This window comes from Astyanax mexicanus, chromosome 16 (assembly GCF_023375975.1).
Source record: "Astyanax mexicanus isolate ESR-SI-001 chromosome 16, AstMex3_surface, whole genome shotgun sequence".
In the NCBI taxonomy this organism is placed as follows: domain Eukaryota; kingdom Metazoa; phylum Chordata; class Actinopteri; order Characiformes; family Acestrorhamphidae; genus Astyanax; species Astyanax mexicanus.
The window spans coordinates 37,483,305-37,507,277 of record NC_064423.1 but is presented as its reverse complement, the minus strand read 5'-3'; the positions used below and the strand labels follow the sequence as shown (position 1 = coordinate 37,507,277).

At 40.3% G+C, this 23,973-nt stretch overlaps 1 protein-coding gene across 3 annotated transcripts in view; it reads left to right on the top strand.

The window, feature by feature from the left end:
* Positions 1-23,973, top strand: part of zfhx3b (zinc finger homeobox 3b) — a 547,203-nt gene that overhangs the window by 228,506 nt on the left and 294,724 nt on the right. For all 3 annotated transcript variants that reach the window (XM_022670083.2, XM_022670080.2, XM_049465835.1), the window contains exon 4: positions 22,929-23,439. The gene's annotated coding sequence lies outside the window, so the exon portion shown is untranslated. The remainder of the gene's footprint in view (positions 1-22,928; positions 23,440-23,973) is intronic.

Sequence of the window (23,973 nt, the reverse complement as noted above, 5' to 3'; positions counted from 1 at the left end):
TCTTATGACATTCATAGAAAGTGTTACCAAAAAAGCAAGTGCAGAAAGTTGCGAAACTTTTTTTATTTTTTTATTTTACGCATCATTTTCTTCAGTGTATCCTAAGAGCTGCAAGTTAGGTTAACAGCTCTCTAAATGCTTTTTCTCAGAGTATTTTGGTTTGTTTAACACTTTTAAATTACTACATGATTCCTTATTTGCATTGTTCATGCTGTACCAACAATTTCTGATTTGATTTGATGTTGTATTTAAAAATATTGTGTTCACGAAAGTTTCAAATCCTGTTTTATCGCTCTCTAGTGGCTGCGCTGTGTGACGTCACGGCCCGTTTGTGTAACAGATCCTCTTCAACTCTGCATTTTTTCTCTCTCACCCACTTCCCTGTTTAATGTCTTGACAGATTTTCAGTGCTTTCCTCTTTTCCCTCCGTTTTCCTTTTTTTTTCTCCTACACTCCTTTACCTTTCTCTCTTTCTTTCTCTCTTTCATTCCTCCTCACCCCCTTCTCCTCCTTCCTTTCCCCCTTTCTCCTTCTCCTACAAGGCACACTTGTTATTCCTTCGTACAAGGTCCCGTAATTAAGTTTGACATAAGCGTAGGGATTAAATATGTGGTTTGGGAGGGGGGGAAATGGGGCTCCGTTACAATCTCAAGGCCAGCTGCAAAATGGAACCAGATTGCGACACTTGGAGCCGGGAAAGTTTGGGAAAGGTGCCGAGACTGGAGCTGTGTGTTCAAACAGCTCTGGGATCTGAATCCCTCTGCAGCCAAAAGCTGCTACTAGCCTCCGCCAACAGACTACCGCCCCCCCCCCCCTTCCTTCCCCTTCCACTCCAAACACTACTGCCCTGAGCTGCACACTATACCTGTGGCTCCTGCCTACAGCCAGCAACCTATTGGATGATATATTGCATCAGAAATTATTACGATAAATTCTATTTCTGTATTTTTAAGACATTTCATGCTACTGATATTCAAGATGCAAGATTTAAAATAAAATTATAGGGGACATTTTATGCCTCTTTTTGCACAAGAATAGCTCTTACCTGTTTCTCTCCCTTTTAGAGTCAAGTCAAGTCAAGAGGCTTTTATTGTCATTACATCTGAGTACAGGTACACAGTGTGATGAAATTACGTTCCTCCGGAACCATGGTGCAACATAGAACAACAAGCAATAGACAACATAAAGTGCAGGAGTGACGACAGTGCAACATAAAATTATAAAATTATAACACTAAATAACAATAAATACAAAGGACGAGACAATTTAAAGACAGGACAGTGCAGTACCGATACGGTATAATAAGTGTATAGTGGGGATAATGTGCAGAGGTGTGTGGCATACTGTAACATATAGAACATATATAATCACAGCAGAATGAGCCGTTTAAGGGCTCTGACACTTTTATGCAAATTTAGCTTGTGCTAAATTATATACGATAAACGCAAACAAGCTAGTTCATGCACAAAACTCTTTATTTGAAAGTTATTTCATCTCCCTCATCTGCTGACTTGCCGCAGACAGTAGGTATAGATTCCTCCCTCAGACGAAGTCTGCTGTGCACTGTCTGAGGTTCTCAATCAACAGACCAAAATCTAGTGGTTGGGGCTCTGGTGAGGGTTGACATTGTGAACTCTTTCAACTCAGGACTTGTAGGCCTGAGAACTGTGGAACTTCTATGATGTGCATCAGCCAGTAAATGTAGCCCACTTTAACTGCAGCCTAACCATTGGATGTTCTACTGCCCTGAGCCGGATACTATACCTGCAACCACGTGACGATAACTATTTTCTATTAGACGATATATATTGCCCTTGAAATTATTACGAAAAAACTATATTTATGTATTTTTAAGACATTTCATGCCACTGATATTCAAAATTCTAGATAATATTCAATATTAAAGGGGAGATTTTATACCTCTTTTTACACAAGAATAGGTTAGAATAGGTCTATGAGATGAAATACAAAACATGTTTCAGGTCAAGTTCTTTACACAAAATCACGCCCACACAAAGATAAAGAGATCTCACCAGCTCTATTCCTACCAGTTTTAGTCCCATTCCAGTTTCAGAATTAGCCATTTAAGGGCTCTGTCACTTTAATGCTAAGTTTAGCTTGGGTAAATGATAAAATCTGCTGACTTGCCTTGGACAGTAGGTATAGATCCCTCCCTCAGACGAAGTCTGCTGGCTAATCAAGCTGTGTACTGTCTGAGGTTCTCAACCAGCAGACCAAAATGGTGTTTCTTCAACTGATTCAGTTTGTGGGGCTCTGGTGAGGGTTAACAGGTGAGGGGTGGAGTGGAGGTGGAGTGTTTCTGTGCAGGTTTCCTTCACTTTGGATCAGACTTCCATGATGTTTTAGCCACTAAAATAAATGTAGCCCACTTTGACTGAGGCCTAACCATTGGCTGTTCTTTTGGTAGACTTCTGACATGCCTAGTAAATTTGTTTGAATTTAAATGTATTTTTTGGACTATAAGGCACACTTAATTTTTTTCAAAACACTCCGCTGAAGTACATATTAGCATTATAAGGGTGAGTTTTCTTTCAGTAAAATTTCTCCAGCACTAAGGCTGGGTGCAGCAGCATTAGCATTAGCCGCTAACTGCAGCGCTAGCTCTTTCACTGTTCAGAGATGAGTACTCTATATCAGACTGTAGTCTGTGCGTCTACCGTGTTAAAACAAGCTACGTGGGATAAACCACTAGCTAATAGCGTCTTAGTCATTGGAACAGCTGGCTAGCGCTGCTAATTGGCAACGGCTAAGCGCTTACTAACCAAAGTTAGCGCTTAGCCTTGGATAAAATAATGGAAATCTAAGCTTACTGTAAATAAACGGAAGTGCCTTATGCATAAAACTAGACCTGAACATAGATGTTCATTGATAGTGCGCTTTATAATTCGGTGAACCTTGTAGTTTAAAAATAAGGTACTGAATTTTTGGCATGTTATTTTGACAAAACTATTAAAAAAGAGGTTATTATCTCTTGGAAAAACAGCATTTTTGTGCTAATCTTTGTTGTAAGCTTCAGTACCTCCTTATTTTACTTTAAGTAACAAGATATAATATGACAAAAAAACATTAGAAACCACTAAAACAACTTGTATTACTTTAAATGCACTGCCAGAAGCTTTCACACAACAGGGACTGGTACTCTGGGCATGAAAAATAAGCTTTCACATTTAGCCAAATGTACTGAATTTACTGGGAATATGGAAAAAGTTGTAGAATATGTAAAATCACCCTCCATTTAATGTAGAACCTCTATAGCTATTTTTTTAGATTTTTAGAACCTTAATGCCCAGGCTGCCAGAAACCATTTAAAACCATACTTTTTTAAAATGCACGACTCTTCAAGTCAGAAGATCACTGCTTTCACTGCTTCTCGAAACCGAAAACACTACTTTCCACACTTTAACAACCTCTGCCATCTTCGCCAGAAGATCGTAACCTCCCCCGGTCGCAAAAAAACTCTAATTCCAACCAAAGATATTAGCCCCTATTAGCCAAATCAATGCATGCGCTGCCAGCGCCGGCTGCACGCCCAGCTGGAAAAACAGTTTTTCCCTGACCCTGAAAAACACCATTTCCCTCGCTGAGAAATTATCACACAGCCTGGAGACCTCTGCTGCTGCTTCCCCCCGCCAGCAGGCCCTTCCCCAGTCCACGGGCCTCGTCTCCGCCGCGGACGCCAGTAGCCTTTCTCCTCCTAGATTCCTCCTCTCTTTAACCTAAAGGCTGAAGAGCTCCTGCCAGAAAAAAGACTTGAGTCTTTCACGCCAAAGTCCTCTCGCTTCTCTATAGTCAGAGGCCTCGGTCTCAGCGAGCCAAAACCACCAGCGCAGCTCTCTCTCTCTAAGAACCCGCATTCCTAAACAACACACAGCTTCTCCCAGCCACAGCTCTGACACCCACCCAGTCAAAACAATAATGGCATCCTGCACGGCAATGCTTCTAAAAAAAAAAAAAAAAACAATATATATATATATATATATATATATATATATATATATATAATTTTCTGGCAGCCCTACTTTTAGAAAATAACTTTTTTTCAATACTATTTTGTTCATCAGTCAAAAAACACAACACATTTAAAAAAAAAAACTATCTGTTTCTTTACTTTAAAAAAGTTATTTGTTTTTATACAATGTGCACTGTTAAAAATTAAAGTTTCAAAAGTACAGAACATTTCTATAAATACAGCACCTGGTGATGTGAGAGTTTTCTAATTCCAGTAATTAACAACAAATATCGATGTTATTTGTCTTTGTACGTTTCAACATTTGGTTATAACACACTACAAGTCCATTGGTTCATGACATCATTTGTTTAATACATAATGGGAATATCCCTCAATCCTCGCTCACTATCAGTGTGTAGTTGTGCCCATAAGGGACTGCTTTCCTCGCATACATTTTCTTTTCAGTTATGTTTCATGCTTTTTTCTTTACTGCAAAATGTTTTTTTAAAGCTATTGAGTTTTATTAAACATACAGTATATTTACTAACAGTGTGAGGCGAGGGGCTCAGAGTGGTCCGGCAGTCTATAGCGCTGTAACTATGATCGGAGGATCGCTGGTTCGAATCCCAGTCATGTAGAGCTTGCCATCAGCTGCCGGAGCCCTGAGAGAGCACAGTTAGCCTTGCTCTCTCTCTGGGTGGGTACAGTAGATGGCGCTCTCTCTTTCTCCTCATCACTCCTAAGGTGATGTTGATCAGCACAAGGCTGCGTCTGTGAGCTGATGTATCAGAACCGAGTCGCGCTGTGATGCTACTCGGCAATGTTGCATCAGCAGCAGTTCAAAAAGAGGCGGAGTCTGACTTCACATGTGTCGGATGATTCTTCACTCTACTAGTGTCGTGGCATCATCAGTGATAGAGGGAATGCTAATGAGTGGATTGGGTAATTGTAAAATTGCATTGTAAAATCGGGGGAAGATTAGAAATGAAAATAAATAAATAAATAAGAAAACAGTGTGCGGTGAACTCTACCCGAATAAAAACTCAAAACCTGTTTAGTGAGTTGAGTTTATAGTTTTTCGTGGTTTTCTTTAACAGTGTAAGCCAGCATTTTAGCACATTAGTTTTTCACAATATATATTTTACAGTAAATGCACAATAAGTATGTAAACATGATGGAATTTAATATAAAACAGTAAAAAAAAAAGATGCACTGTAAAAATAAGCGTAAAATGAATCTCCTGCTGTTTAATTACTGTAATTTTACAGGGTGCATAGCTATTTCAATTATTATTTCACAATTGAGAATGTTCTTCAGAATGTTGCTGCCCTTGTTATTTTATTTATTTATTTATTTTTATTTTTTTACTATATTTTCCTTGTATCTTATGACGCGACCCCCACCGTCACGTGCACGGATTAGCGGCGGTCGCTCCTAATGAGCGCGCTGCTCTGGGAGCCATTTCACAAGCTATCACTCAATCACTGACACCCAACATGGCGATACAGGGCAGCGGCGGCCCCGTTCTGAAAGGGCAGAGCGTGTCTATGAGATTCCCTCCGTTGTGAAGTCGGGGAGGTCTCAGAAGGAACTTTGCATTCTTAAATAACTCCGACGCAGCGCTCTAATCTTAATGAGTCTGAACAGCAAATCTCTCATCTGTGGCAAAAAGGGATTAGGAAAGCAAGTGGGGGGAAGAAAAAAAACACTGCCGTTCCACTTTGATGAATTGTGTTTAGTAAATCCCCAGGCATGAAGTTCCCCCCGTCGAACAAAGCGACGGAAGAGCGCGGATGCTTTTTAAACAACACAACTTATCGGGGAAAAACAGAACATACGTTTAAGTGAAAATACAAAGGCAAAGCAGATTCGTCACTTCAGCAGATGATAAAAGTGGCTAACTCTTTTCCGCAATCCACTTAGCCTGTTTTCTCCAGAAAAAAATATAAAAAAAAAAAAAATAGAAGAAGAAGATGAAGAAAGAAAAAAAATCAAACCCAAAGTAGCTTTGCACAAATTAAGTGCATTGTGTTCTCAGCACCTCATCGTGCGCGTGTTTATTTTTTCCCCCCTCGTGATGCAGAGCGCCATTGTCGGCTGCAAATATAAATGAACTGATAATTTCGCTCCTCGTCGCATTAAAAAAAAAAGGAGGCGCTATAAATAGTTGTCACAGTGATGAAAGAGTTAATGAATAGGCGTAAATAGGCCCATTCAGCTTTAGTTTTCCAAGAAACTTAGATTGCTTTCTGTGCACATTTTTTTTTCTTGTGTTTGTGTTTGTGTTCTGTTCTTTTCTAGTTCCCCGCCGTACTTTTTTTTTTTTTTCGAGCAATTGGGGAAAATGTGCTGCGCCGAGCTAATTAAAACGTGCTTATAACAAAAAGGGGCATGCGTTTAATTAATACATCATCATTGATATGTTAATGCAATTTAAAATTAAGCGTATGTTGCATTTCCTCCGCCCGTTAAAAAAAGAGAGCACGCTTCTATTGTTTCTAAAAAACGTATGCATTCAGGATATGTCATGCTTTGTTTAAGAACTTCATTTAATTGGTTAATAAATTGGTAATTCCTGCATTTCAGGCCTGCAACACATTCCATAAACACTGGAATATAGGCAATTTAGGGCTAGTATTGAAGAAAATGGTAAAATAATGTTTTAAATGGTTTAAAACAGGTGATTGTAATCAGGATTTGGTACAAATCATGAGAAGCACATAGCGCTAATGCTAATGCTAATGCGTAAAAGCAAAAAGACGCATGAATTCTGATTAGAGATTTAACCGTTCACATTTATGTCGCATGTACATGGATCGGATACGTATCTCATTAAGGACCATATATGAAAGTGACTTAAATCTGATTTGAAAAAAAAAAAAAAACAGATTTGGCATGTTCACACAGTCGTGAAAAAAATCAGATCTGAACCACATTAAGCAAAAATTAGATTTGAGTCACTTAAGCCTGGTAATGTGAACGTAGCCAATGTGACGGAACATGCTGGAATTTAATATAAAAAGCTGTTAAAACAGATGATTATAATCATGATTCGATACAAAATCATTGTCTACGAAAAGCCACAGGTCTTTGTAGTTACTATATTCACTAATACCACAACTTTACTGTGCACAACACAAGCCTTATGTTCACCATGTCCAGAAGAAGCTCCGCCCATTTCTCTACTACAATACAGAGTTACTATATTCACTAATACCACTTACACCTTTACTACTGTATAGAACACAAGCCTTATTTTCACCATGTCCAGAAGCTCCGCCCACTTCTCTACTGCAAAACAGAGTTACTATATTCACTAACACCACTTACAACTTTACTACTGTACACAACACAAGCCTTATGTTCACCATGTCCAGAAGCTCCGCCCACTTCTCTACTACAATACAGAGTTACTATATTCACTAACACCACTTACACCTTTACTACTGTATAGAACACAAGCCTTATGATGTTCACCATGTCCAGAAGCTCCGCCCACTTCTCTACTACAAAACAGAGTTACTATATTCACTAATACCACTTACAACTTTACTACTGTACACAACACAAGCCTTATGTTCACCATGTCCAGAAGCTCCGCCCACTTCTCTACTACAATACAGAGTTACTATATTCACTAATACCACTTTACTACAACTTTACTGCACACAACACACTTTAATTAATGCAGGAATGGATGTAGAGAATATTAATAAATGAAATTATGCACAGAAATCATGAAATACGTTGGGTTTATATTGGAAAAGACATTTTCACAAGTCAGTATTTTTCGCACTATAAGGCGCACTGGATTATAAGGCTCACTATCAATGGACGTCTATTTTCTGGTCTATTTTCATATATTATCATACATTTTAAGAGACACTACAAGGAACTTCTGATGACAAACACGCAGGCTGCAATCTGATTTACTTACCTCTGAAAAACGAAAGAGCTAGCACTTAGCGTGGTTAGCGGCTAATGCTAATGCTGCTCTAGCAGTGCTAGCTAGGGTTTGCTGCAGGCTACAGGCCGATAATACTCACCTCTAAATGAGGAAATAGCGGTTTGCGGCTAATGCTAATATATATAATGCTACTGCAACCATCCCTAGTGCTGGAGAAATAAACTGAAACTCCTGTATGATTCTGTACTTCAGCATTATAAAAGAGCTTTACTGCTTCTTTATTTTTTGAAAAACGACATTTTAAGTGTGCCTAATATTACAGAAAATACGGTAGTGTTATTTTTCTCAATTCCAAGCACTCAAAACTTTCAATTATTGCAATTCCGAGCGTTCTTTGTGATGTTCCTCGCGTTATTTTTGTATTATGCATTTGGGGACCTGCCCTCGGTTTGCTCCCCTCCCTACAAACCACAAACCCCCCCCCCCCCCCCCAACCATCACCATCTCCCAGAACCAGAACTACCACCAGCACCATCACCAGCACCACCTCCCCCTCCGTCCTCAGGACAGTCCTCAGGAATGGTAGACTCTTTATTTGATTCTTTGTTTTCGCCCAAAAAAACTTTCTCTCCGCTTTCTCTTATCCCCCAGAGTGCGCTCGGATACAGCGCGGAGGAAAGCGCCGGAAGATAGATCTGCTGCACTAATGGGAGCGGATCCCGTGCCAAGTCAGGTTCAGAGCGCAGTGTGTAATGATATCACAAACGTGTGACTTTTGCCTCTCTTGATGCGAGTGTGTGTGTGTATGTCGGAGAGATAAGCATTTTGCTGCACTTGACCCGGCGTTGATGTGAACGTATGGTGGAGAACGTGCTCCAGACACTCTGAGCCCTAACATCTGGCCACCAGAGTCTTCTCCTGAGTGACAGATAACATCTGGGAAGTCTGTAGCTATCACAGGATACATGGAGCCTAACCCCTCCCAACCCACCACCACCACCACATTACTCTCTCTCCCTTTTACTCTCGCTTTCTCTTTCTCTCTATATATATAAGCTGTCCCTCAGTCCCTCAGTCTGTTCACAAGCATCTCCCTCTCTTATTGATTTCCCATTAACCCCTTCCAGACTGTGCTTCCCTGCATGTGTAGCATCTACACACCCATCTCATTGATTAGCTGTGCGCCACTCAACACACATCTTCAACTCTTTCCCTTCTTTAAACAAGTTGTGGACACCCTTGCTTATAAATGTGTTCGGCTAAAACTACATACATATCTCAAAAAATGGAATATCATTGAAAAATGTTACTTTATTTCAGTAGTAATAATTCAGTTCAGAATGTGAAACTATATATAAACTATATATATATATATATATATATATATTATATACATGTATTACACACAGAGAGATCATGGTGTACAGCCAATGAAAACCCAATAATCAATGTCTCAAAAAAAAATAGTATATTTTATAAGACCAATTGGTACTTTTGGCAATGTGGGCAGTGTGCGAAGTCCTGCTGGAAAATGAAATCTACATAAAGCTGTAAGATTTTCCAGGAAAACACAGCAGATCTGTCCGCAAAGATAAATGTGCTACTTAGAAGAATCTTAAGCATAAAACATATTCTGGTTTAACACGTCCTGTGTTCCTGTATAGCGTCTTAATATGTAAAAAGAAAGTTAACACATTGAATGAGACGCAGAGCGTAGATTGGGTCCAAAAAATCCAAACCGACCTGGCCTGAGCCCGTGTACATTCTGCCCATGCCCGATCCGACCTGTCATAAACTGTCATTGTGAGCCCGAGTCCGATTTAAACTGACATTTTTTCAGCTTTTTAAAAACATTTTCAGGCTGCTTGAATGAGCGAAATCTGTTCAGAATGATATTAATTAACATTGCAACACTGAAGAAGCGTAGACTTATTATTTAAGAAAAATGTATTTTAAGAACAGCTACACACGGCGCTGCAAGTCAAGTTCGGACAAGTGGAGGCGCTCATGTAAGCTGTGTGATTATAACATTCTAACTTGTACAACTTTTATTTGAAAAACAGTTTTATGTGTTACTGTGCTATATTGTGATTATCATGCCTTGTAAAATTAATATAGCATTAAAAAACAGACGACTACATTATAGACTACTTTCTTGAGTCCGACCCGAACCCGGCTTGAAGAAAGTAGTGGGAAATCTCATCCCAACTTCAGGTTGGTTCAGGTTCGCTCTAATATAAAGAGGCGTGTCCACACTGTATATTTTGCCAAATATATATATTGATTTGTGATATTGCTTAAATACGTTTATCACTAAAATACTGTACACACCTATAATCAGTGTCACATAGAGACCTCTATCAAACTGTTCAGATTTACAATGTACAGAAAACAGGAGGAAAATCTAAAGATTTTATATAAAAAAAAGGGAAAAATAAAAAATACATTGAAATTGTGCATATTTGCTTGACATGTATTAAAATAAATAATAAAAAATAGAGATAGAAATACATGCAAAAGCTGTAAGAGTAAAAAGAAAAACGTCTTTCATCCGTTCGCCCGTTCATCCATTGCACGAATTCATTCGAATTCACCGCAGCACACTTGATTAAACCTAAAGGTTTTTCCGCACCGGTACCATCCATTACATGTCACTGTATGCACTATACATCCTCACGCGCTGTACGTGTGTGTGTGGGGGGTGGGATGTCGGGGAGCTTTTTTTTTTTAGCTTTTTTAGCTGTTTTAGCTCTTTTAGCTCTTTTAGCTTTTTGTCTGTGTAGGAGGGAGTGTTTTTGGGGAAGGGTTTGCGCTGTGTGGATACGAAAAGGTGGAGAAAAGACCAGGAAGCAGAAATAAAAAAAACATCTTCTGGTTGTGGAGTGTTTTCTTGTGTATTTCTTGTCTGACAGAATGTCGTGTGTGTTTTGCGTGTGTATTTATGCCGGCGCTGCGTGCTCGCTCGCTCGCTTGCTCGTGTGTGGAGTCGAATGAGTGAGTGTGTTTGTTTGAGTGTGATTTTCTCTGTGTGTGCTGGAAGAGAGTGGGGAGGAAAAACATCGAAATAAAAAGAAAAAAAATAGCGAGAGCAAGATGGAGAAGAGCGTCTTATTGAGACAGCGTAGCGCGCCAGCCCCGGCACCAGCCCCGGCACCAGCCCCAACCCCAGTGTGTGATGTACAAAGAGCCCAGAGGAAGGCGCTTCACAGCTGTTTGTAGACTATGGGAACAGGAAAGGTCAACACAGCAACGCGGCGGCGCCTTTTTTTTTTTGTAACGTCGTTTTCATTGCGCTCTGTTCGGCAGCGAGACGGCGGCGCTCCGGCTCGCCTCGGTAGTAGTACTAGTGCATTTAAATGACTCGCTCTAGCCTGCAGAAGAATGGTTCAAGCATAACCCCATTGTGTTCTTTGATAAACTCTGGAAAATGTGCAGTATAAGCTCGGGAAAGAGACACGGTTTAAGGGCACAATTGGCGTGCAAATCTACCATGGAAAGTTTTCTAACACCCCTCCTCTTCTTCCCTACCTCCCCTTTCCCCTTCCTTCCACAAGTGAGAGAGGGTGATAGAGTGAGGACTAGACTAGATAGAGATAGAGAGACTAAAACAGTGAAAACAGAGAGAGAGAGAGAGAGAGAGAGAGAGAAGAAACAAGAAGAACCATTGAGAGCCTTCTAAAACCAAAGATTTGCTCAAGGTCTGGATTATTATATCTATTTTATATCTTATATCTGTAGACACAGTATGTACAGGGGTTGGACAATGAAACTGAAACACCTGTCATCATTTTAGTGTGGGAGGTTTCATGGCTAAATTGGAGCAGCCTGGTGGCCAATCAAAATATTGCAATGCACACAACATTATTACTGGTGACATACCAGAGTTCAAAAGAGGACAAATTGTTGGTGCACGCCTTGCTGGAGCATCTGTGACCAAGACAGCAAGACAGCAAGTCTTTGTGATGCATCAAGAGCCACGGTATCCAGGGTAACGTCAGCATACCACCAAGAAGGACCAACCACATCCAACAGGATTAACTGTGGACGCTGTAAGAGGAAGCTGTCTGAAAGGGATGTTCGGGTGCTAACCCCGATTGTATCCAAAAAACATAAAACCACGGCTGAACAAATCACGCAGAATTCAATGTGCACCTCAACTCTCCTGTTTCCACCAGAACTGTTCCAGTTTCATTGTTCAATCCCTGTAAATATCTAGTACAGTATGAACTGTGCAGTGTCTACACTGTAGATGAGTATGTGAGTATGTCATCTATGTATGTGAGCTTACGAGCCTACCGAGGGGGACAATAGCGCACTAATCCCGCATCCACCAAGCCTCTGGTGCCAGATTAATACCCAAGCCCACCAAAGCCCACCAAAATATTAATTCCAAACACAGAAAGAGCAGAGAAAGCATGCAGACAAAAAAAACAAACGAACAACAAAACGAATGAACAACAACAAGAAAAAAAATTTGCCCTTTAATCCTCAACCCAGGACAGTTTTTTTTACAAGTTTTTTTTGTTTTGCTTTTAACGTTCGTAATGATTTCGCCTGATTTGGTATTAAAAAAACAGGCTAGTTGAGGTTGAGGAGGCTGACGTTGTTTTTCGCAGTTTTCCGCAGATTCCCTTCGCTAAGCTGGAGGTTTTATTTGCGGATTTGAATATTTACAATAGGCAATAATAGAGGCTGTAAAAATAACTCTCCGCACTTTATAAGGGGTAAGTTACAGGGCTAAATGCTGCCTTCCCACTTCAAAGCGAGAGCCGCAGTCGTTGGCTACTAATAATACGGTATCGTATAACGGCGCTGTGGAATTGTCTTGTAGCTGCGAGATGTTTCTGGGCGATGTTGGGATCGTTCGCCGCTGCGTTCGCTGTGTAGGCTCCGTGGGAGATTGCCGCGGCCTCTGAAGTTTGGGCACATGCGGCGGGCGCATGCTCCGGACCTGACTGCCCTGCCCCAGCAGTGGCCGTTTCACAGGGTGGTGCGGAGTTGGCAGGGGCAGGGCTGCTGGGTTGGTGAGAAGCTGGCAGGCCTGCGATGTGTCAGCACGGCACTGAAGGCTGGTTTGTAGTGCTGGAGAGGAGACGCTGCGTAGGCAGAGGTAATGACAGGTAGACGGGTGTCTGTGGTGCCATGCTTTGATGGGTAGGATGATGTACGGCTTCTCGCTGCTTTGGCACGGATGTGAGAGGTGGGCTGGGTCGGAATTCTGCTGCTTAGTCATTGAGATGTAACACTTCCTGTAATTCCTGTAATGAGTCCTGTAATTATAATGTATTATAAATGCATTTTTATAATGCATTACAGGGGATATGTAAGCCAAGCCTGTAGAATTGCTTGTAAGCACTATAGTTATACAAGTAGCTGCTGTGTTCATGCCAGTTTATATGCCAGTTCATAAGAACATTATAAACAATAATGTGGTAAGGAATGGCATAAGCCTAAAATCCTGTATTTAAAATGCATATATATATATAATACCTTATAATATCTGATAAAGCCTGCACAATTGATCGTGAGTAGTTATGACAGTTGGGTATGTGCATTTATGAGGTACATTATAAAGCATGCATTATATTAATTCATTAATTCTATTTGTGACTAAGCTTTATCATAAGTAGTTATAAACAGATAATAAATAAGTTAATAGAAAACATCTTGCTAACACTTTCTATTAATGTTGTGTCTATTAGACCCTGTAAATATATGCATAACACCTTATAAGGCATTTATTATTTTATTATTATGCTAACACTTTCTATTAATGTCATCTCTATAAGACTCTATAAAAACATACCCGTAACACATTATTATGCATTCATAAGGCGTTATAAACATGATTATGCATATTTATAAAAACGTATAACCCATTTAAACCATGTTTATGATGCATTATGATGATTTGTGGTCATAATACATCTTAAGATGTGTTTATAACATGTTATAAACAAGTCAATACCAAGAAACTCAGTCCCAGCTTTATAACTAAAAAAGATGCCCAACTTATAAACACATCCTGCATAATGCTCTAAATATTTTAAACCTCTCCTGAATTATATTTGTCTTCCATATAATATGTATTATAGTTGCTTATAATGTATTATAACAGGTCTTTTTGTAGTAAAAGTAGCAGACTTTTATTGTGGGACTGAATTGTTAATGATATATTTATATATATATATTTATATACTATTTTAACACATATATTATAAGCACAGCTTATAATGCATTACAATCGCAACTCATAATAATGCACAATAAGCATTTCTATAAAGGGCAACACATTTTTACAAACATGTGTAATCATGTTTATACTGATTTATGAATGCATTATAATGTGTTTATGTCTATAGTATGTTCATGGAGAATTATAGATCTATATATCACATTATGAATACACCTTTTGCAATATTTAACATATGCAGCTATAATGTGCACCTGTATACCAGTACAAAAAGTACTGTAAAAGGTCACAACAGTGCTATAATCTGCTCATGAGATCATTATAAACACTAATACTGTAATACTAATAGGCCTGTGTTGTTGGACAGCATGTGGTCCAGGGCCTCCAAATAGCCTGGATTAAGGTATTAAGAAAGCTTTCGAGTCCTTTTCTTCTGCTTTAATGTAAAGATAACCTGTCAATCAGGGCTGAGGCCTATATATATATATATGTATATATTTATCTACGCCTGTCCCGTGCTCAACACATACACACATACATTCAGACATACATGCACTGAGTGAGCTAGCATCTCTCACATCATCTCCCGCTAATCCAGCATATGAGCAGCAGCAGCAGCAGCAGGGGGTCGGGCCTGTTTTCTCCTCGAGACGAAGACAGAGGTCCCCGGGCCACTGATAAGGTCTAATATGATCCGAGCCAGTTACGTTTATTTATCTGTTACGCGTGGCGCAGCTAAATACGAAAGGTCAGCTTACTTTAATCCTCAAATCTCCTCCGTACAGACGCAGGCCTGTGTTTTAGCGTTTCACGGCGCTCTGAAATATAATCTCGCTTCTTAATTTTTTTTTTTTTGACTGGCCGTAAGCTTTCATTATCCTTTGAGCACAATCAAGAAGTATTGTTAGAATGTTTGAAATAAAAATGTGATTTTTAAAAGGCTTTGGCGGGGATTAATAAGCTGTACCCAGGTCAGGCCGAGTGTGTATCAAAGTGAGTCATAGTTCGAAATCCCTCTAATTTTGGTCCTGAGCTCCGCAGCATTATTACAATTATGAACAATGCGGTAAATTTGCTCCGTCAGGCTCTGTGTTCAGTACCTCGCGTTCAGCGCCTCTCTTCTCTTTCTTGAATGTCAGCGATGGTCTTAGATTTTCTTTAAGTGTTTTAACAGCCTTCCCCCCGCTATCAGCTCAGTCAGTGGCATCCAAATAAGCGCCGGCGCGGCTGCTTTGCAGATGGCTCTTTAAACCGCTGTTGATATCCAGCAACTGGCATGTGACGTGCCCTTTCAAGCGAACATCATAAGGGACGTGTCCAAACTTAATTGTGTCCCATTTTCCCCCTGCGGCTTATTTTTGGGCTGTTTTTCATGTTTGTTGCTCTGATTGATTTGTTCCATAACCGGTTTAAGTCGACAAACAACAAAGCAGAAGAAGTGCCCGGCTTTTTTTTTTTTTCTTTTTTTTTGGCTTTATTTTTTTCTCCTTTTTTTTTTTTTTCTAGAAGAAGTCAAGACAAATTGAGGACATGGCGGCCGTGTGATTCCCAGCCTGAAATCTCCTTGTGCGCCTCTTTTTTTATTTTATTTTTATTAATTTTTTTTTCGGAGGGTCATCTGGGTTACCGTCTAAAAACCGAGCCTGGTTAATTTGTTATTTTGTGAAAGCCTTTTGTTTCGCTCTGGAAGTGTGTCAGATGTAGACAGATGCTGCAATATTTATTCAGAGGCTGTAGATCGTATTAGAATGCTTTTTGTTTGCTTCGTTTTGTATTGTTTACCCCCTAATTTGCCGGCGGTACACTTTTTCCCTTTTTCCCTTTTTTTTTTTTCTTTCTTTCCTCCCAAACTCTAACCAACGCATCAATTTGAACAAAGGTAGCCTGTATTCCACCGCCTTAATTAGAAGGAGATTGTAAACAGACGCATGCCTTTCTTTAAGGGATTATCCATACTTTATGACGGAGCGTTTGAAGTCGGAAAGTTTTCTGAATCAGCAGCTCTAAAGTGGGTCTCTTATAGGACATTGTTGTCTTCAATTATTTCCCCGGTTATACGCGTGTCTGTATGAAGCCGGGGGATCATTTATTATTTAAAGACACAATCGCTGATGTTTATCCGGGGTTTTTAAAACCGGGTTATCTTTGCGCGTCACTTTTTTGATTAAAAGGAACAAAGCGCAATAAAGCGAGGGGGCTGGTGGGCACGGCGAGGGGGTGGGAAGCTGGAGATGGTTGAGATGGCTGCTCTTCCCTCCTTATTGTCGTTTAACGTAAGCGAGGAGCAGATCTGACGAGCATCTGGCACCACCGTAGCGCTACACTAAGTTACACAGCGGAGATGTGCACTAACACACACCCCCTTAACACTGTCTGACACACACACACTTAAAAGTACTCCGCCCTGCCATATGTCCCAGGCTGCTGCAGAGTTGACACACAGACTGACAGCTACTTGATTCTGCGTATGGATTAACCCTGTGGGACCCGCCGAGTAACTAATACTGATTTGTACAAATATTGATCACTTCCGTTCCTCCTGTTTAAACTCGACTGGTTTCTCAGGGAGGAATGCTGACACACACACTCACCTATACACACACACACACATATACACAAAGACACATATACACACAGGGCTTAGAATGACATGATTGTCTTAAAAAAAATGAAAGAAAAACTAAAATTCTGTGATTTTTTTTTTTTTTTTTTTTACAAAAAATACTTGAATACAATATTAATTCATTCATTTTTTTTGCATATTTAAAGGAGAACTCCGGTGTAAAATGGGCTTTTGGTTTTAGTGTAGTAAAACATGATAAAAACATGATTACTTACATTTAATGAATAGCTGAATAGCACACCTCCGTTTGTCCAAACACCCTTCAGACTGGGTGACACGGGGCATAATTTCCGCTAATAAATCGCTTTTTCCACTGATATCCAGCTCAAAGTAGCTCCGCACACATCCTTGCTAGAATCCGGAGAGCCCTGCATTATAAAAAAACGAGGCATTAATAACTTAAACAGTACATAAGAAGCTTATTAAAAAACACTGTTTATTTACATCCCATAACGCTAGCTTCAGCTCCGAGCGCAACCATAATGGACGGAGGTCAAAGGTAAATACTTTTTATCATGTTTTACTACACCAAAAGTCCATTTTACACCGGAGTTCTCCTTTAAGTTCAAAAAAATTAAATGTTACTTAAGTATATTTAAAATAGTTTAATTTTAGTACAGTTAAGTACACTTGGCACAATGTAAGTAAGACTTTTGTGCTATTTTTATACGGTAATTAAGAAATACTTAAGAAATACTTGAAAACAAGATTCATTCATTCATGTTTTTTGCATATTTAAAGGAGAACTCCGGTGTAAAATGGGCTTTTGGTTTTAGTGTAGTAAAACATGATAAAAACATGATTATTTACCTTTGATGAATAGCTGATTAGCACACCTCCGTTTGTCCAAACACCCTTCAGACTGGGTGACACGGGGCATAATTGCCCCTAATAAATCGCTTTTTCCACTGATATCCAGCTCAAAGTAGCTTCACACACATCCTTGCTAGAATCCACAGAGCCCTGGCCTTTAAAACGAGGCATTAATAACTTAAAAAGTGCACAAGAAGCTTATTAAAAACCACTGTTTACATCCTATAACGCTAGCTTCAGCTTCGAGCGCAACCATAATGGACAGAGGTAAATACTTTTTATCATGTTTTACTACACCAAAAGTTCCTTTTACAACAAAAATCTCCTTTAAGTAAGAAAAAAAAATGTTACTTAAGTATATTTAAAATAGTTTCATTTTAGTACAGTTAAGTACACTTTAAGTACAATTTAAGTAAGACTTTTGTACTATTTTATACTGTCGTTAAAGTATAATAAGTATAAAAAAAAGGTTGTTCCATTTTAGCACTCTTTAAATATACTGATTAATAATAATGTGGCTACAAGGACACTTACATAGTGGTATATATAATAATGCTAAGTATACTTTAATCTACTGTTTTTTCACTAGGGTAAGACTTTCATTTCAGTGATTTTTCTCACGCCTTCAGTTCTCTAAACCCCAGTTACTCCTGCACTGTCGCTTTTCTGTCCTCCAAGTCCTGGAAACTGTGCTTTTGTGAGATTAGTCTAGCTGTAACAGAGGTAGACGAGCACGATCAATACCTGATGTAAGTGGTCCGCCAAGGTCGCCGACCCCGCTGTACGATGACCAGGAAGGAGCCAGTCCTCTTCTGACTGATAAATTCCGGCTGATTGACCCTCCCTGACCTGGGCTGTATGGGTCAGTCTGGCCGGAGAGGCTGGAGAGGGCGGGGCTGGCTGTTGGACTGGTGGGCTGGTGGTCAGTGGGCTTGTATCGTAATGAAGTGGTCACTATTGCTTTTCTGTCACTCAGCAATTACAGGGAGAGATATGGTGCCATAGATAGGTGGTGAATGGAGAGGCAGGTCATCGGCTGCAGAATGGCAATGAGCAGGCAGGGGAGCAGTAAAGTGACATGTAAAATACTCCAGTATGGACTGATAATGACCTTCAGGAAGATGGATCACGGAGAGCCACTGGAGACCAGTGACGTTCGTAGACGTTGACCAGCAGATACAAGGGTTGGACAATGAAACTAAAACACCTGGTTTTAGACCACAATAATTTGTTGTGACGACGGACAGTTCCGATGGAAACAGGAGAGTTTTGGATACAATCTGGGTTAGCACCCGAACATCACTTTCAGACAGCTTCTTCTTACAGTGTCCACAGTTAATCCTGTTGGATGTGGTTGGTCCTTCTTGGTGGTATGCTGACATTACCCTGGATACCGTGGCTCTTGATGCATCACAAAGACTTGCTGTCTTGGTCACAGATGCTCCAGCAAGACGTGCGCCAACAATTTGTCCTCTTTTGAACTCAATGTGCAATTAATGAAGATTGACCACCATGCTGCTCCAATTTAGCCATAAAACCTCCCACAGTAAAATGACAGGTGTTTCAGTTTCATTGTCCAACCCCTGTACATATAAGTGTGATGGTGTGAGGTGTCACCAGGGCTTGGTAGTAAAGTATGTATTAGAAAACAATGGTTTTCACTGTGTATTATACTGTATTTTCTGCACTTTAAGGTGCACTTAAAATCCTTTAATTTTCCCCCCAAAAAATTGACAGTGCACCTTAAAATCTGGTGCTCCTTATGTTTAAATTCTACCAGTCAGGTATTAAGGAGCAGTAAAGCCACTCTACTGAAGTACGAGTTATAAGGGTGAGTTTTCAGTGAAGTTTCTCCATTTACAGAGATGAGGATTTCATTTTCCAGCAGGATTTGGCACACTGCTCACACTGCCGAAAGTACCAATTGGTTTTATTTAATATCACAATTTTCTGAGACACTCATTTTGGGTTTTCATTGGCTGTAAGCCATAATCATCATCAATAATAAAATAAATAAACGCTTAAAATACTGTAGATCACTCTGTGTGTAATGCATCTTAAACTAAATTACTGTAATAAATTAACTTTTCAATTCTATTCAATTTTTTTGAGACTCACCTCTATATGTAGCTTCCTTCAGACACATACCTTCACACACTGAGGGCTTTTCCTGTACAGGTCAGTAGAGGCCTAGGGAACCCCCACCAGCCGCCACCACCTGAGACCCCTGCACATTCCTCCGTCCGCTAACTATTTAGTTGTCAGTGATTTGGTTAAGTGGAATTGACTTTTATCTGCGCTGTGCTGTGGGGCTGCTACCGGCGATACACATTACCCCCCCCCCCCCCCCCCCACAACACACACACACACACACACACTTCCCCTCTCAGCCTACTGCCTGCTCGCAGCCCCTGTGTCACATCCAGCACATTGCTATTGGCAGGCATGGCGCAGCTGATCAATAACACAGGTCAGGGATGGCCCGCGGCCCCGCCGAGCTGCAGACTGAGCTATTGATCCGGACCTCAGCCTCTCCATGCTCTGCACAGGGCCCAGCGTGCCGCCGTGTCCTGACGTCTCCTGGGCAGGGTCGCAGGAAGCCCTGTAGAAGAGTGTGTATTCCTGTATGAGTGTATAAAGTGTATATAGTGTGTGTGTGTGCTAGGTATTGGTAGATATCATTTTTTAGTTTTCTGCTTTAATTTGTCCCAAAATCCAGATTTAAACTGGTTTAGAATTGAGCATATTGAGAGACTTTATTTTTAAACGTTTTTTATTACACTTTAGAGCATATATAACTATTAAAAAGTTAAATTATGACCACATACTGTAATACATTCTACATTTAATCTATTTGTGTCGAATGGTTTAATACTAAATCATGAAAAACAATGCAATTATGTACTTTGTATCTTTTTTCTTTCTCTTTTTTTACATATTTATTTAAGTTTAATTGTATATACCACATGTATCTCATAACTGAATGCTATACTGAATAATATTAATATTACCAGGATTAAACTGGTTTAGAATTGAGCATATTGAGCATTTGTCTTGGTGAGAGCAACACAAGTATGACATGTAACAGTTACACAGACTATTGACAAACATTACACTAAAAAAAAGGTACTATAAATAATAAATAGAATAAGAATATGGTTAAACGTACTAAAGGAATAATGGGCACTGAAAAGCAATAGAAGCTAAGCGATATATAAACTGAAATAAAATTAAATCAGTACTGTACGCATATGAATATTATTGTATCCAGACATTCCTGAGGTAGGTTTATGTTATATATTGTTTAAAGAAAGTTGCAGAAGAAAGTTACATTACATTACAATTGAGCGAATTGTAAATGCAGTCAGTACAGTTCAGTAAGTGAGGGTTGGAGTAGTTAAGGATGCTATAGCTCTGTGAAAGAAGCTGTTAGCGTGTCATGTTGTGCTGGTTTTGATGGTTTTGATGATGATAATATAAGCAAAATAGCAGACAAAAATTGTGGGGAAGAGTGAAAAAAAAGATGTGTTTTGTCTGAAATGGGACTCATTTTTTGTTATTTTGACTTTTTCTGAATTCATTCAAAAACTACAGCTTATTGTACAAAGGTCAAAAGGTCAATCTGAGCAGAACAATCATAAAATGTGGACAAAGGACAACATTCTGACTTAGATTCTGTTACAATGTTAACTTTACATATTTTCCACTTTATAGGCCTAGACTGCCTAAACTGCAGAATGCCTCATCGTGCTAGTTTGAATGTGCTTGAACCCTCAGATTGCCGCTTGCGGCTGTATTTATTATTACTATTATATTATCTGTAATGACATTGTAATTATGTGCATTTCAAACTTCACTTCAGTGAAGTTTAAGCACTTTTATTATACACAATAAAGAAAGAAAGGCCATGGTTTTGTTAGTGACAGAAGGTCTGCATTAATTGGCCTTTTGTGCATAAAAGCATAGCGCAGACTTTGCGACGCCCCTGCCTGCCCTGCACCACTCGCGGCTACTATAGGTGCTGGTGATGGATCTCAGGCCTCGGTTCTGTCCGCAGCTCTGGCCCCAGCAGGCTGGCTTTTCTGCAGGGAAAACCCTCCTTCTTTTAGTCTTTTTTTTTCGTTCTTTTCTTTCTCCGTCCTCCTGCCACGGCACACTGTCTCGCCTGCCTGCCTGCCTGCCTCCCGCTTTGCCTGCCTGCCTTCCTGCTGCTTTGCCTGCCTGCCTGCCTGCTTGGGCTGCTTGTTTTTGTAGCTAGTTTTAAGTGCTTCTCCCTGGAGCTCCTCATCAGCAACTTAATAAGAGCTCTTGGGAACAATTAAACACCGTCTTTAACTGTGTTCTAACCACAGAGGTAAAAATAATCGTAAAAATGTTGCCAAATAGAGGGGGCTCCGGGGGGAGCGTTCAGAAATCACAGTCTCCGGCTCTGCTCTGTCCTGTATTCCCCCAACTGGAGCGCAGGCAATAGCTGACAGAGCCGCAGCCTGTGACAGACACATTTACTCAGCTTTCTGCTGCAGCCCCCTGTGGCATCGCAGCTCGCTTTACCACCAGCGCGATACCCCTCCCTCACTCACCCTTCCCTTCCTTTTCTCTTTCTCTTTTATTTTATTTCTTCTTTCACAGTGCTGGAACTGACATGCAAATAAATATGTATTGTCTTAGTTGACTTTGTTGTCAGCTCCGTGAGATGTTCGGCAGAACGTCGTCGGCAGAAGTACGTGCTGTTATTACAGGGATATCTCTTGTTCTGGTTATGGAGGAAATTAAGTTTTTTTCAGAAATGTTGTCATTATTTATCTATTTATATATATATATATTTATTAATTTATTTCTTTTTGTTTATTTGCTGAAGAGAGCTTACAGTGGCACACACACATACAGAAGAAGAGCGAAGGAGAATAACTCTTTAGATCAATGCATTTGTTGCTTTTGATGCAAAGATATAATAAAAACATAAAAATATAAGCAGATAAGCATATGTCCTGCAGCTGTAATAGAAAATAATGTCCATTAATTTTATTAATTTCGGCATCGCCAGGACAGCTCTCTTATTAGAGGATTCAAAAAATAAAAAAGGCATAAAAGGCCTGATAGAAGCCATATTGTGTCATGCCTCCTTTTTTCTTCCTCCTCCTCCTCCTCCTTCCTCCTGTAAGAGATTTACTCTGCTTTTGCGCCGCCGAGTCTCGAGGGGAACCAGAACGCAATACCCAAAAAACCTGCACTCACTTATAACACATAACTAACTTCTTAGGCTTTAACTCTTTAACTCGTCTCAGCTCAGCTCAAGTTGTACTTGCTGACCCCCTTTTTTTTTTTGCTCTCGCATGTTGTTTTATTGAATAATAATGGAAAAATTTCAATCTTTTCTAATATATTGTATGTTTCTCTCTCTTTTTTGTATCTTTTCCCATAGGTGGCGCTATCACTTTGAGAAAATGGCCTCGCTTTGAACATCTCTACCTACTGTGGATGCTCCGAACCAAACCAAACCAAACCAAACCCCGCTACAGGGCTTCATAGCTTTGACAAGCCCGGGAAATACCTGGAATTCTAGGGCTGCATCATTGGAAGCCCTTCGCCAAAGGGACTTCCTTTTAGTGCCCAGGCACTGGATCTGAAAGCTTTATCTTCTTATACTTCAGTCTTATTCTGAATTCTGAACATACCAAAATAATAAAAATAAAAAAACAAACACGAAAGCTTTAACCAGAGGAGACGTGATAGCCTCGGCTGGCCTTCTTTACCAAAAAAAAAAAACACCCAAACACCCACCGACCAAACAACCAACCAACCAACTGCCACCGCGAGGGTTGTGACCTTTTCCGGCGCCTGGCTTCAAACGGACACTTGAAACGAGGGACACGGTCAGAGAGGGGCTTCCGAGCGGCGGCGAATCGAACCAGCCGAACCAAAAACCACATCAGGTAAGGCTGCGAAATAACCTCTGCTCCCTGCTGGCTTGCTCTCCTACAAAGCCCTCGAGTTCCTCTGAGGCTTCTGAGGTCCAGCAGGGCTCCGTGCTGGGCCCACTGGCGAGGCTGCAGATAAAGCGAATGGGCTTCCAGGCACCGCGGTCTGTCTGTCCCTGTGGGATTAGGGAGGTGTAATAGGTTGTTTGGTCAGTAGATGCTCGTGTTGGGCTGCTCTCAGAGATCCCACAGCTGCTGGCTGTTGCTGATATCTGTCTACAGACGTCTACGGAGATTGGAGATAGACGGGCATGAGGTTCAAGTTCAAGATCAGGTTCAGAATCAGGTTCAAGACTTGACCGCATGCAGATACGCATTAGATATGCTTACAGTCACAGATTAAGCTTTCTTTTCTTGGTTTGGAACTTGTTTAGCAGCAGGTTGCCGGCTGCATGGCTGCATTGCTGCATAACTGCATGGGTGGTGATACAGTGCAGTAATAAAAGCAAAGTTACGCAACTTTTTTTTTTTAGCTCTCTTTTTATATGC